Source organism: Moschus berezovskii, chromosome 4 (assembly GCF_049115385.1).
Source record: "Moschus berezovskii isolate FMDL1 chromosome 4, NW_MosBer_1.0, whole genome shotgun sequence".
NCBI lineage: Eukaryota > Metazoa > Chordata > Mammalia > Artiodactyla > Moschidae > Moschus > Moschus berezovskii.
Window position 1 is genome coordinate 100,310,742 of NC_142463.1, and position 12,035 is coordinate 100,322,776.

A 12,035-nucleotide genomic window follows, 5' to 3' on the forward strand; every position below is an offset into this window, starting at 1 on the left:
ACCAAAGTGAACAGTTTTCATTTTTCTGCAGTATATTTGTAAATATTCCCAAATTTAATCATTATAGCTACCATCAACAGATTATTCATCCATTTTACAGATGAGAAAACAGTTACTAACATAAGAAAAATCAATCATTCTCACATAGTTAAACACACAGCACTCAGCCTGGAACCTGGGACGTCCAAGCTTCGTCTAGGGCTCTGTTCACTCTAACAAACTGCCTCCTGTCAACTCCTCCTTTCTGGGCTTTAATGCTGGCTGGATGTTGCCTCCTGCCCCAGTGGCCATGGTCCATCAGGGAGGAAGCAGACCATTGGGATACAGTGACCTCCACCCTGTGCGTTTCTCCTCTGTCCTCTTAGACAATCCTGCTCCTACATAGCCCCACATAGGACATGAAACAGGAAAGCTGATAAACATTCCTAATGGAGGTGTTCATCTTACCTACTGGGGACCTAGGAGAGGATCAGTGCTATCAGGGCCTGTGGCCCCCTCACCTGGACTGAACTTGCAGGCAAGGTGCTCTGCCAGTCGGTATCCCTCAGATAGGCTCTCTCGGAAGTCCTGCCCCTGGTGGTTGTGACTCAGGTCATTGTGGGTGAGGAGATTCTTGAGGTGCTCTTTTTTGCCTAGGCCTCTCTAGAGCTAGCCACAGATTCCTCACCAGCACCCAAACCCTGGTCTGTGGCTCTGGAGAGTCCAAACCACAGAAATCTCCCAAGAGACGAGGAAATGCAGGCCACATGGGCTCATGGGGTCCCTCTGCAAAAATCTCAATCCGGCTGCTCAAGACATGCCAGGTTGATATTTGGGAAGATGTAAAAACTGTTTACCCCCCCCCCCAAAAATCCAACTCCTTTGTGCAGGTTATTGTTACACGGAATAATTTACACTATAACATCCTAAACCAGGTGATCAATTCTCATTCTAAAGTCACAGATAAGCCTTAACAAGAGAAAGCAGGCTGTGAGTACTAATGACAGGAAATGAACAAAACTGGGGCAGATCCCACAAAGGCCCAGGTAGGAGAAGATGCTTAGGCCAATGGCTAAGTAACCTCCTATATTAGTCAGCTCAGGCAAGCCATACAAAATCACCATAGATTGGGAGGCTTAACCATCAGTCTGTTTTCACACATTCTGGAGGCTGATTGTCCAAGATAAAGATAGTTAAACATAGTTTTCTTTACCCATGTCTAACTAGAATAAAATAATTATAGAGGACTTGTGAAAAAAATGAAGTGCTGTATAATTGGTGCTTATAATTATGACAGATCTATGAAATTAGTTTTAGAAACATAGAACAAGAGATATTCAAGAAAGATCCATAATGTTTATTGAGAACTTGCTAGATGTTATGCACTGCACTGGGCATTTAAATTAGCACTCATACTTACAGCTCTGCAGAGCAGGTTAATGTTGGCCCTACTTTATAGAAGGAAAAGCTGAAACACTGTTTTAAAAGGTGAAGGAGGGGAATTGTTATGTGACTATAAAATACGAAAGCTACGATTTAAGCTCAGGTCTTCTGTGACTCAGCATGCTTCCTCAGAAGTCCTTTCCTGGAGCAGATAATGTTTCCCATCCGTATGAGGCCTCTCAGCCTTACAGAATCCCTTCCCCTTCTGCCTCCCTATACAACTAGTTGTTTGTCCAACTTAGATGCAGAGAGAGGAAGCTTTCGGACCACAGTATAGGGTTACAGGCTAAAACAAAAAACCTTTATGTCACCATCGCCTCTACTTTGGAAGATCAGGGTCATGGGTTCCTAAACTGAGTTTCGTTGGCCAGTCCATATAGCGCTCCTCAGTTTTTGTTCCACCTCTTTCCCATAGTTAGATCTATAATGTAAAACCTGTGTTTATATCTGTGAGGAAATTCTCTTATTGGATTTCTTTTCATTACCATATCTCTCCTTACAAACAGAATCATGTTATATGACTCAAGTTTTGAGGATGTGAAATTGTGTGGCATTTTAAAAATACAAGTTTAAAAAAAATCCCCTCGTTTCCCTCCTTTGCTAAAATTTCGGTTCTACCCTAGCCATTATGTTGTTCCTGTTTCTCTCACATATACTCAGTTAAGACTAATGTTACTGGACTTCCCTGAGATCCCACATGCCATGCAGTACAGCCAAAAAGAAATCAAAAAAACAAACCAATTTGGTATGTTTTGTATTGCTCACAAAAAGTAGAGGACATCATTAAAACCACATTACAACTTCCTATGAAACAGCCTTTGATATCACACGGTGTGGTTTATGGATCTGATCCAGTAGCTCACTGTTCATGTTCTAGTTTTTATTTGCACTACTGGTTGATAATAATATGATATGGAAAAGCACCTGCTTCAGTGTCAGAATGTAACCATGACACCCACTGTTTCCTCTGCCCACTGACTTCAGGATTTCTTTCTCCGCAGATGGAACTCTCTGCGCTCCAGTCCATGGTGGCTGTGCGGGAGCAAGAGCTGCAGGGTCAAGCTGCCGACATGGAGTCCCTGATCAGGACCACACAGATTAAGGAAGACCTCATAAAGGTCGTTCAAAGCTTCTGAAACACTCTTGGAAATGATTACAGCTCAGAATACCTTCACCTCCAAACAGCACCTGGATTCACGGAGTCCCTCTGCCCATGCCTGTCTTCCAGATGCTCTGCTCGTTTGAGCCTCTTAGTGTCACCATAATCTCTCTGATATCAGAGGTGCTCAGATTTCATGAAGAAGCTATTGTTACTATCATGGCTTGTTAATATCCCATGTAATGCATAGTAGATGATTTCAAGAGCATTTGTTCCTCTGCTGAATAGCATTTTTTGTTCATTGCTATTTTTATTACTAGTTTTTTGACTTTTAGGACCTGCAGATGCAGCTGGTTGATCCTGAAGACATCCCAGCTATGGAATGCCTGACCCAGGAAGTCTTACTTCTTTGGGAAAAAGTTGCTTCGGTAGAATCACAAGGACAGGAAACGTCTGGAAACCGAAGACAACAAGTAAGCTACTGAAATACAGGCCTTATTTTTACTGCAAAATAAACAGTCAACAAGATGTCAGTTACTTATGATGGTGGCTGTTACTGGAATTTCATCGAGAATCTGTGCTCCCAAGTTCCCCACCGTGGCCAGTAGCAGCCACAGGTGCTGTTTTCTAGCCTGTGTGGTTCCGTTGTAACTGCTGCCCCAGATCTGACCTTTCTTGAATGCCAAACTTGTTATTAATCAGAAGACCGGTTTACCTGTACTCCTCCGTGTCTCTGTTACCATGTCTCTAGAAACTAACTACTCATCTCACTCGAAACTGGCTTTAACTCTACCAGTTCCCTTAAACAGATTTACAGTCATGCATTATCATAGGTCATCTTCTTTAGAGCGCTTTACTATAGCTCGCAGTGACACCTGTCTGTGACTGATGGATGTCTTCCCCAACTCGATAGTAAGTTTATCCTCAGAACCTGGCACAGAGAAGGGCCCAGTCAATAGTTCCTCAGTGAATGAAGAGCACTTGTGAGTCCTGCTGTCTGCGTCCCTCTTGCTCTATCCTTGCTTTGTCTCCCACTCCTCCCTCTTAGCTTGTCTCCTGTGTTTCTGGCTTTGTTTATTTCTCTCTTCTTCCTGCCATACTTGAATTCTGCCTTATAGAGTTTTAAAGATAAAAAACTTTATGACAAACATGACATTGACTTGAAAGCTGTAGCGTACTATATAGAAAGGTTAAGTCAGTAATGAGATAGTGAGCTGTTTGAGTCACAGTCCATGCTGATACGTTCTTTTGATCTCTTTCTCAGAATTAACGTGTCTTCATGTTTCTGTTTGAGTGTTGCTTCACTTCTTTTTCCCCTCAGTTGCTGCTGATGCTCGAAGGACTGGTAGATGAGCGGAGTCGGCTCAAGGAGGCCTTACAGGCAGAGAGACAGCTCTGTAGCAGCCTGGTGAAGTTCCATGCCCATCCAGAGAGGTGAGAGGGTGACCGCACTGTCTTTCCTTTTCTTCCTCATTACGTGAAGATGCCTACAGCTTACAAAGTGGGAAGAAAAAGAAAGTGGACCATTACTGGGGTCCAATTTGTCATTTGTTTTATGGAGTCCTCTGAGCCTCAGTGTCTAAATTAAGTCAGGAATACTGCCTGTTTCATGTAGTTATTGCAAAGATCAAATGAGAATACATGTCAGGTGTCTCAATTAGTACCTTGCAAGTAGTAAGAACTTGTATATTTCTTTCATTTGTCTGCTCCTTGTCCTATTAAAGGCAGCTTCATTATGTTATAATAATAAGAGTAAGACTATAAAGGCCCTTATATTCACTGACTGTCACTGAAGAAAATATATTTGTTGTTATGGCTACTATTACTGCAGGATTATACTTTGGCCACCTCATGCGACAAGTTGACTCCCTGGAAAAGACTCTGATGCTGGGAAAGGTTGGGGGCGCGAGGAGAAGGGGACGACCGAGAATGAGATGGCTGGATGGCATCACCGACTCAATGGACATGAGTTTGGGTGAACTCCGGGAGTTGGCGATGGACAGGGAGGCCTGGCGTGCTGTGATTCATGGGGCTGCGGAGAGTCGGACACGACTGAGCGACTGAATTGAACTGAACTGAACTGCAGGATTACCAATAGCCATCATGATGAATATGTTTTCCTGTACCTCTTAATTTTTGGTCATATATATTATTATCTTTCTGGTACATTTTCTGTTCCCTTGATTTTTTTTCTTGTTTTGCCTTCTCTCCTAGCCCCTTTCTTTCTTTCCTAATTTTTATTTTTGTTGCTATTCAGCTTTCTCTAATTTTTTGCTGAGTTAAATTTGTTTTCTTTCTCTTTCAAGAAAATGAAGGCAGAGGATGGGAATGATAGGACCACTTGTGTTACTTGTTAAAGAATCTCTGGCTCTTTGCTGGATTCCTTCTCAGAGTACTGTAAAGTTTGGTTAACAAATGACAAAACATATACCTTCAGTAGCAACCAACCCTACTTGGCTCACTATCAATTCAATTTACAGTTAGTTTTTCCTGGGTTTTGGTTTTTCAGAAACTAACGCGTTTAGTTAGAAAATAAAATGTCTCCTAGAAACCTTAGAGTGGTGTTAGCTAAATATTAGGAACTATAATTTTATGTCAGATTGGCCCAGTATCTCGGATAAAGGGACAAACTTTACAGAAAGCAGACCTTGCTAGTCTACCAGCAGTGAACACAGGGGCCACAACAAAGACCACATTCATTGACTGTGTTCTAGAGACACGAGAAAATGTGTCTCCTAGAGTCTCATGGCTCAGAGTGGCACCGTTGGCTCTTTGGAAGCATCTGTGGACTCATTATGGGCTTCCTTGGTAGCTCAGTGGTAAAGAATCTGCCTACAATGCAGGGGACACAGGTTCGATCCCTGGGTCCGGAAGATCCCCTGGAGGAGGAAATGGCAACCCACTCCAGTATCCTTCCCTGGAAAATCCCACGGACAGACGAGCCTGGGGGGCTAGAGTCTATGCGGTCGCAAAAGAGTCGGACACGACTTAGCAGCCAAACAACAACAACGGTGGACTCATTACATTCATTGATGGCTAATTCATTTTCCTTCCACGTGTGGCATGTTGAATCAGCTCTGAGAGAGGCCGACCTCTGCAGGTGGAACTAGAAGGGGCCCAGGTGATACGCAATCGGCTAGAAGAAGTTCTTGGAAGAAGCCTGGAGCGCTTAAGCAGGCTGGAGACCCTGGCCGCCATTGGAGGTGGGGAACTGGAAAGTGTGCGAGCTCATCACGAGCATGGCTTCTGAGCACTGGCGGGTCAGACTGCAGCCCAGGATGGAGACCCTTGTGTGCGCTAACCAGAGAGCCCTGTCTGAACTAAACGGTGACTTACTAATGATAGAAGTGGTACAAGTAGCATCGCCTGAAAAGTGAAACTCACTTTCAGTTCAGTTCAGTTCAGTCGCTCAGTCGTGTCCGACTCTTTGCGACCCCATGAATCACAGCACGCCAGGCCTCCCTGTCCGACACCAACTCCCGGAGTTCACTCAAACTCATGTCCATCAAGTCGGTGATGCCATCCCGTCATCTCATTCTCTGTCGTCCCCTTCTCCTCCCGCCCCCAATCTTTCCCAGCATCAGAGTCTTTTCCAGGGAGTCAACTCGTCGCATGAGGTGGCCAGAGTATTGGAGTTTCAGCTTTAGCATCACTCTTTCCAATGAACACCCAGGATTGATCTCCTCTAGAATGGACTGGTTGGATCTCCTTGCAGTCCAAGGGACTCTCAAGAGTCTTCTCCAGCACCACAGTTCAAAAGCATCAATTCTTCGGCAATCAGCTTTCTTCACAGTCCAACTCTCACATCCATATATGACCCTTTTAGTCTACCTCTATTTCACGGTTCGTAACTCTCTAAGTTGAATGGTGGAGGTTACAAGGTATATTTGCACACTATAAATCATGCCACTTTAGTTTCCTCACCCCCCCTTCCTTCTTTTCCCTCATCCCTTCTATGGGCCAATAAAGTTTATTCCTCCCCCACTTTCACAATCCATTTCATATATTCCATATCATGTCATAAATGCATGTGTGTGTATTTTTTTTTTGCCATTCGATCAACTTCTGCTCTTTGAGTGAGAACGATTTTTTAATCAAAGGTTCAAGATGAGAGAGAGAGAAAATGAGAATCTGTAAGAATGACTGCAGAAATGGCATAATCCTTAGAAGGTAGTCAAAGCTAAGACTTGCAGTGGTAGACTGAAAGTATTGGGAAGGCCAAGTTAAAGAGCAGAGGCAAAGACTGTTTAGAGCAAAGACTGTTACCATTTAGAGTAAACCTTTACCTCTAATATTGTTTCAGAGTTGATTATTGAATGACAGGGAAAAGAGATTAGATGCAGATTAAAGTACATTAATTTTTTTTTGTTTAAACCAAGCATATACTATTTAGTCAGAACATAACTTTAAGAAAGCTCCCAGGTCTTTCGGGGTCAGAATTCTCCACATAAAAGGATAATTTCAAATGTAGTGTCCCCTTTCAAGTTCAGTATTTCACCAAATAACTCATTATGGTCAGAATAGCCTACTTCTTGTATGTTTTTCATTTGGTAGTGGCACTAGTTGGAGTGCTATAGTTTTCACTTTTTAGTGCTTTTGCATTTCTCCATATTAAAACAACTCATAGGCTTCTGGCTTTGATGTGTTTGAATAGTTTAGAAAGAAATGTCACACATCTTTCTAGGTTTTGGTCATTGTCTCAATGTTTTGTTATCACAACATGATGGAGGTAAGAAAGGGGGCCCTTCAGATTATACTTCTGGGATCTTAAATATCAATGTAATTGATATCTTAAATATCAATAAAAAATAACAGTAACCAAGGTTACTCTGGAACTTTGCAAGCTCATGAGATTTGTTATTTCTGCTGGGTATAATTTTCCTAGCTTAGAAGCTGAGGTTTCAGATTTTAAACATGGAATTTGGAAGTAGGGATTGGGGCTCCTTAGCACCATAAATGTAACTGAGTACCTTTTCTAAGCTAGGCGGAGCACAATGGTTTGTCTTTTTTCCCTCCCGTTTGTTTACATGACATTTTACTTCTTTCACATTCATCAGCTGACATGGCTTGTTTACATTCTAAATTCTGGCCAAGTTTCTGTAACCTCAGCAACACCTGTAACAGAGCATCAGTCACTCTAACATGGACAGGGAAGAAAATATGAGAAACACCCTGGAATTCTCTAATGAAGTAATTTGCAAAAGGTTGGTAGCCATAAGCTTCCTCTTAAGTGGAAATGCTTTCCAGTTTTAATGGGCTTGCTTTGAGGGGAAAAGGCATCATTTCATAAAGGAGATAGGAAGTATAAGCCAAATCTTCCATTTTTTCTTAGTCTTCCAATTTTTAGTGACCCTTTCCTACACAAAGCTTTTTGTAACATTCTAGAAGTAAAGAAACAGATAATCAAGCTGTAGAAATATCAACCCCCACAAAGACTAGCCTGTCATATGATTACAAGGCATTTAGGAAATGTTTTTTCTTATTTTTACTAATAGACTAGTGGTGCTAAGTTTCCTGGTAAGATTCAACCATGGGTGATATTTGGCTTCTAATGGCTCATAGTGATTACAGTAGTTTAGGTAAGCTACCACATCTGTTTCTGTCATCCTACAAGAGTAGGACTTTCCCTTGTCATCTTGAACAGTGGCGAAATGTTAGAAATGTTAAGGTAGTGGAATGAATAATGAGAAACCCAACTTCCTACCAAAAAATTAACAAAATATGTAGATTAGGGGGAGAAAGTAAGTGAACTCTAGTCCTGATTTGGATCCTGAAAAGATGGAGTAGCTTGTGCTGTAGTTACTTACCTTTGATATTGGGCCTTAGGAAACATACTTACCTGGCAGGGGAGATACCGTGATCACGAAGGGGGTTCTCTCAAGGCGAGGCTCATCTGTTGCGCTGCGGGTGTGTTGACCTCTGCGATGTCCCCAAGTGCGGGAAACTCGACTGCATAATTTGTGGTAGTCGGGAGCTGCGTGCGTGCTTTCCCCTGGTAACTATAATCTCAATGATAGAACTACCACAGTGTGGAGGTTCTCTGACGGCTCAGGCTATATGATTTCCTGGAGAAAGAAATAGCAGCCCACTGCGGTACTCGTTACGCTACAGCACTGCTGTATATTCTACCACCAAAAAGGAAGTATGAAGGACAGAAACACTATTAAAGTACCCCCTAGTATACAGTTTAGACTGTGGGAATGCTACCGAAAAACCAACTCAGTTTCTCCAACAAGTAAATGATTTAAAGGGAAAAAGAAGGACAGCAATAGACCAAGAGAGATGGAGAGCGAGGGAGAGAGAAAGCAAGGAAGGAAGGAAGAAATTGAAGGCAAGCATGCATGTAAGAGATTTAAAGGTAGTATCTTAGTGATTACAGTTCGTGGATTCTATTTGCATCCAAAAGAGAATACTAACTTAGAAACGATAATGGCGGAGGGGAGGGGGCTTCCCTGGTTAGGAATTTGCCTAGCAATGCAGAGGACACAGGTTTGATCCCTGGTCCAGGAAGGTCCCACATGCTGAGGGGCAACTAAGCCCACAAGCCGCAACCACTGAGTGCATGGGCAGCAACTACTGACGCCGAGAAACCAGCAAACCACAGGAGAGGAGCTCCCGGTCTCCACAACTGGAGAAGCCCCGTGCGAAGCTGCGAAGGCCCAGGGCCGCCATCAATCAGTCAATCAATTAAAAAAAAAAAACCCTATGTGATCAAATAAGCTGAAAAAAATGCTGCATTTTTAAAAATGGAAAATTTGAATAGTCTTTTATGATATTAAAGATTTTGAATTAATTTATGATTATAATGCTGTGATGATAATACTTTCAAAAAGAGTTCTCATTGAGGGGAAACATGCTGACATAATTAGAAATGAAACATGATGTCTGAGATTTCATTTAAAAAAAATAGGAAAAGGTAAGTGCATGGATTGTAGTAAGACAAGTTCAACCATAAGCTGGTAATTGTAGACCATGCCTGACAAGATGGGAGTGTTCTGTTATGTCTACTTTTGTGTACTATTGAAATCTCGGATTTGAAAAAAAATGATAGGAGAACACAGGTCCACCTAGAATAAGAGCAGCTGAACCTCTCATACAATTCTGAGGGCTAGGAGAACAGAGAGAGTCAAGGACACCATTCAAAACCCAAACAACCAGGGACCCGAGAACACTGTGGACATGACTTGGTTTGTATTCAGTTAGGTCTGGGAGCCACACGGCAGCAGAGGGATCAACAAAGGCCCTGCATATAGAGGAGCGCACAGCAGGGAGGGAGTACTCCAGACAGAACTCAGGTAGAATAACTCACGGAAAGAGCGTGTGGATAAACTCAGAGGATGTCTGAGACATGGTTGGCTCTAGCTCTGGTGACTGGGGAATTGACAGGAAGGGGATCAGTGCAGAGCACCGAGGGGGACAATCTTGAGGAGGCATTTACTGGGATCAGCTGAGACCGAGCTGAAGGGAGCATCCTTTGGACACTTGTGGTGATGAAAAAGAATGGTGCAACTGGCAGAAATTAAAGGTCCTATTGGAAGAAATAGAATCCCCAACTCAAGAGACACACCATGCCTTTCTCCCAAGTCTTAGCTCGGCTAGAGTAATTGCACAAGACAGACCTAGAATAAAGAAATCAACTAAGCCACTCAAAGCACGAATCCCTTCTGACCTGGAACAACTGACTCTCATTCAGGTAAACCTAGTCATGTGAAAATGAAAACTATATAGCAGACATTTCTTCCAAGGTGACAGAAGAAAAAAGTGTAAATTGAGAGTCAACAATTTCAACAAATGAAAAGACTGCCTCAAAATTAATCAAAAAACATTGGGGAATGTAAAATGGCATCCATATTTTGAATTGTTCTGAACAAAGCATTTGTAGATACATACACATGGAAAAAACTTCAATATTTTACATAAGAAATACACAACACGAGACAGAAGTAGACAGGAAAGAAGAAATGAGAAATTGGAATTGACAGAGATAAAAAAAAAATTGAGGGTAAAGAAAATTCTCTGGAAAAGAAAATGCTAAATGACAAGGTACATAGAGAACATATTTATCCAAACTTATAAGGGACGCTGCATTAAAAATGAAAGCATCAAACAGAATAGAAATGAACAAAAGATAGTGAGAAAAGATCAGAAAGTCATAGAGACCTAGGGGAAGTAGACGTGGAATGGTCAGCTCTAAGACCTATTCAAGTCGAGCCGAAAGCCTTATTTTAAAAAAGAAAAAATGTCCTGAAGCTCCAGACCACCCTTTGCCTCAGTGAAGAAAAATCAATTTACATTCTACATCTCAGCAGAACACACAAAGTAAGACATTATTAAAAAAAAAAAAATCAATAGAACTCATTGTGGACAAGTTCTTTATATTTAGCCAAGGTGTCTGTACTGTATCAAAGCAACAGAAAACAGGATTAAATATATCAAACTTAAGGAGTCCTCAGTCCATCATGAGAAATCTTTAAAGACGAACTCTGCTCAAGAATTGACAGGAAACTATGAGTTATATACATCTGGTCATCACTGAATATATGTGATTGTAGATTTAAACCACTGTGTCGTAGGCCCTGCTCTGGGGGCGGCCTAGGAACACCCTCAAACTTCTGCAGGGAGGCTGCTAGTACTCCCAGAGTGGGACAGCCATCCTGTGCCACCAGGGGGTCGAAAGGACCCAGTGGGCCCCTCCTCCAGCTCTTACCTCTACCCTCCAACTAGCACATTAACAAAAAAAGGTAGGAAAAATATAGTATATAAAGGGTATACATTTGATTGGATTGAAATAATACTATAAGGTAGGTAAAGACAGAAGAAAAAGCAGAATAATGTCCTTCAGCATCACAGTAGTAAAAAGTTGAAGTTGATAGATAACATTTGAAACATACACTTCAAATATTAGAAATGTGACAAAATACTAAAGGACTAAACGTGTCAAAAATTCTAGTGCACTAACTAGCTATCCAGGCCTTCCAAAATACCAAGCAAAAGACACACAGACACAAATACGCATACACAAAGAAAATAAAATAACAGAGAAAGAAACCCAGAAGATACAACCTACTGCAAATGGGAAACATAGATGAAAAGATGTGAGAGGAGTTTAAGATACAAACTGAACAGGAGAAACAAAGGGGCTTCCCTGGTAGCTCCGCTGGTAAAGAATCTGCCCGCGATTCAAGAGATACCGGATCGATTCCTGGTTTTGTAGGATTCCCCGGAGAAGGGATCGGATACCCACTCCAGTATTCTTGGGCTTCCCTGGTGGAATCCCCCTGCAATGGTGACACCTGGGTTGGAAAGATCCCCTGAAGTAGAGAATGGCAAGCCACGCCAGTATTCTTGCCTGGAGAATCCCCATGGACACAGGAGCCTGCTGGGCTGCAGTCCATGGGGTTGCAAAGAGTCGGACACAACTGGCAACTAAGCACAGCACGGCACATGAGAAACAAGAGTATTTAGGTTATAAAAAATCATGTTAATAATGGATTGTGGATGGGGGAGGGGTGGG

General features: G+C 42.2%; 1 non-coding gene across 1 annotated transcript; it reads left to right on the plus strand.

Annotated features, from left to right (window-relative positions):
* Positions 1 to 8,352: 8,352 nt before the first annotated feature.
* On the plus strand, positions 8,353 to 8,516 carry LOC148778104 (U1 spliceosomal RNA). The gene has a single exon (XR_016037353.1). It is a non-coding gene; the product is annotated as a U1 spliceosomal RNA (small nuclear RNA).
* Positions 8,517 to 12,035: the final 3,519 nt, after the last annotated feature.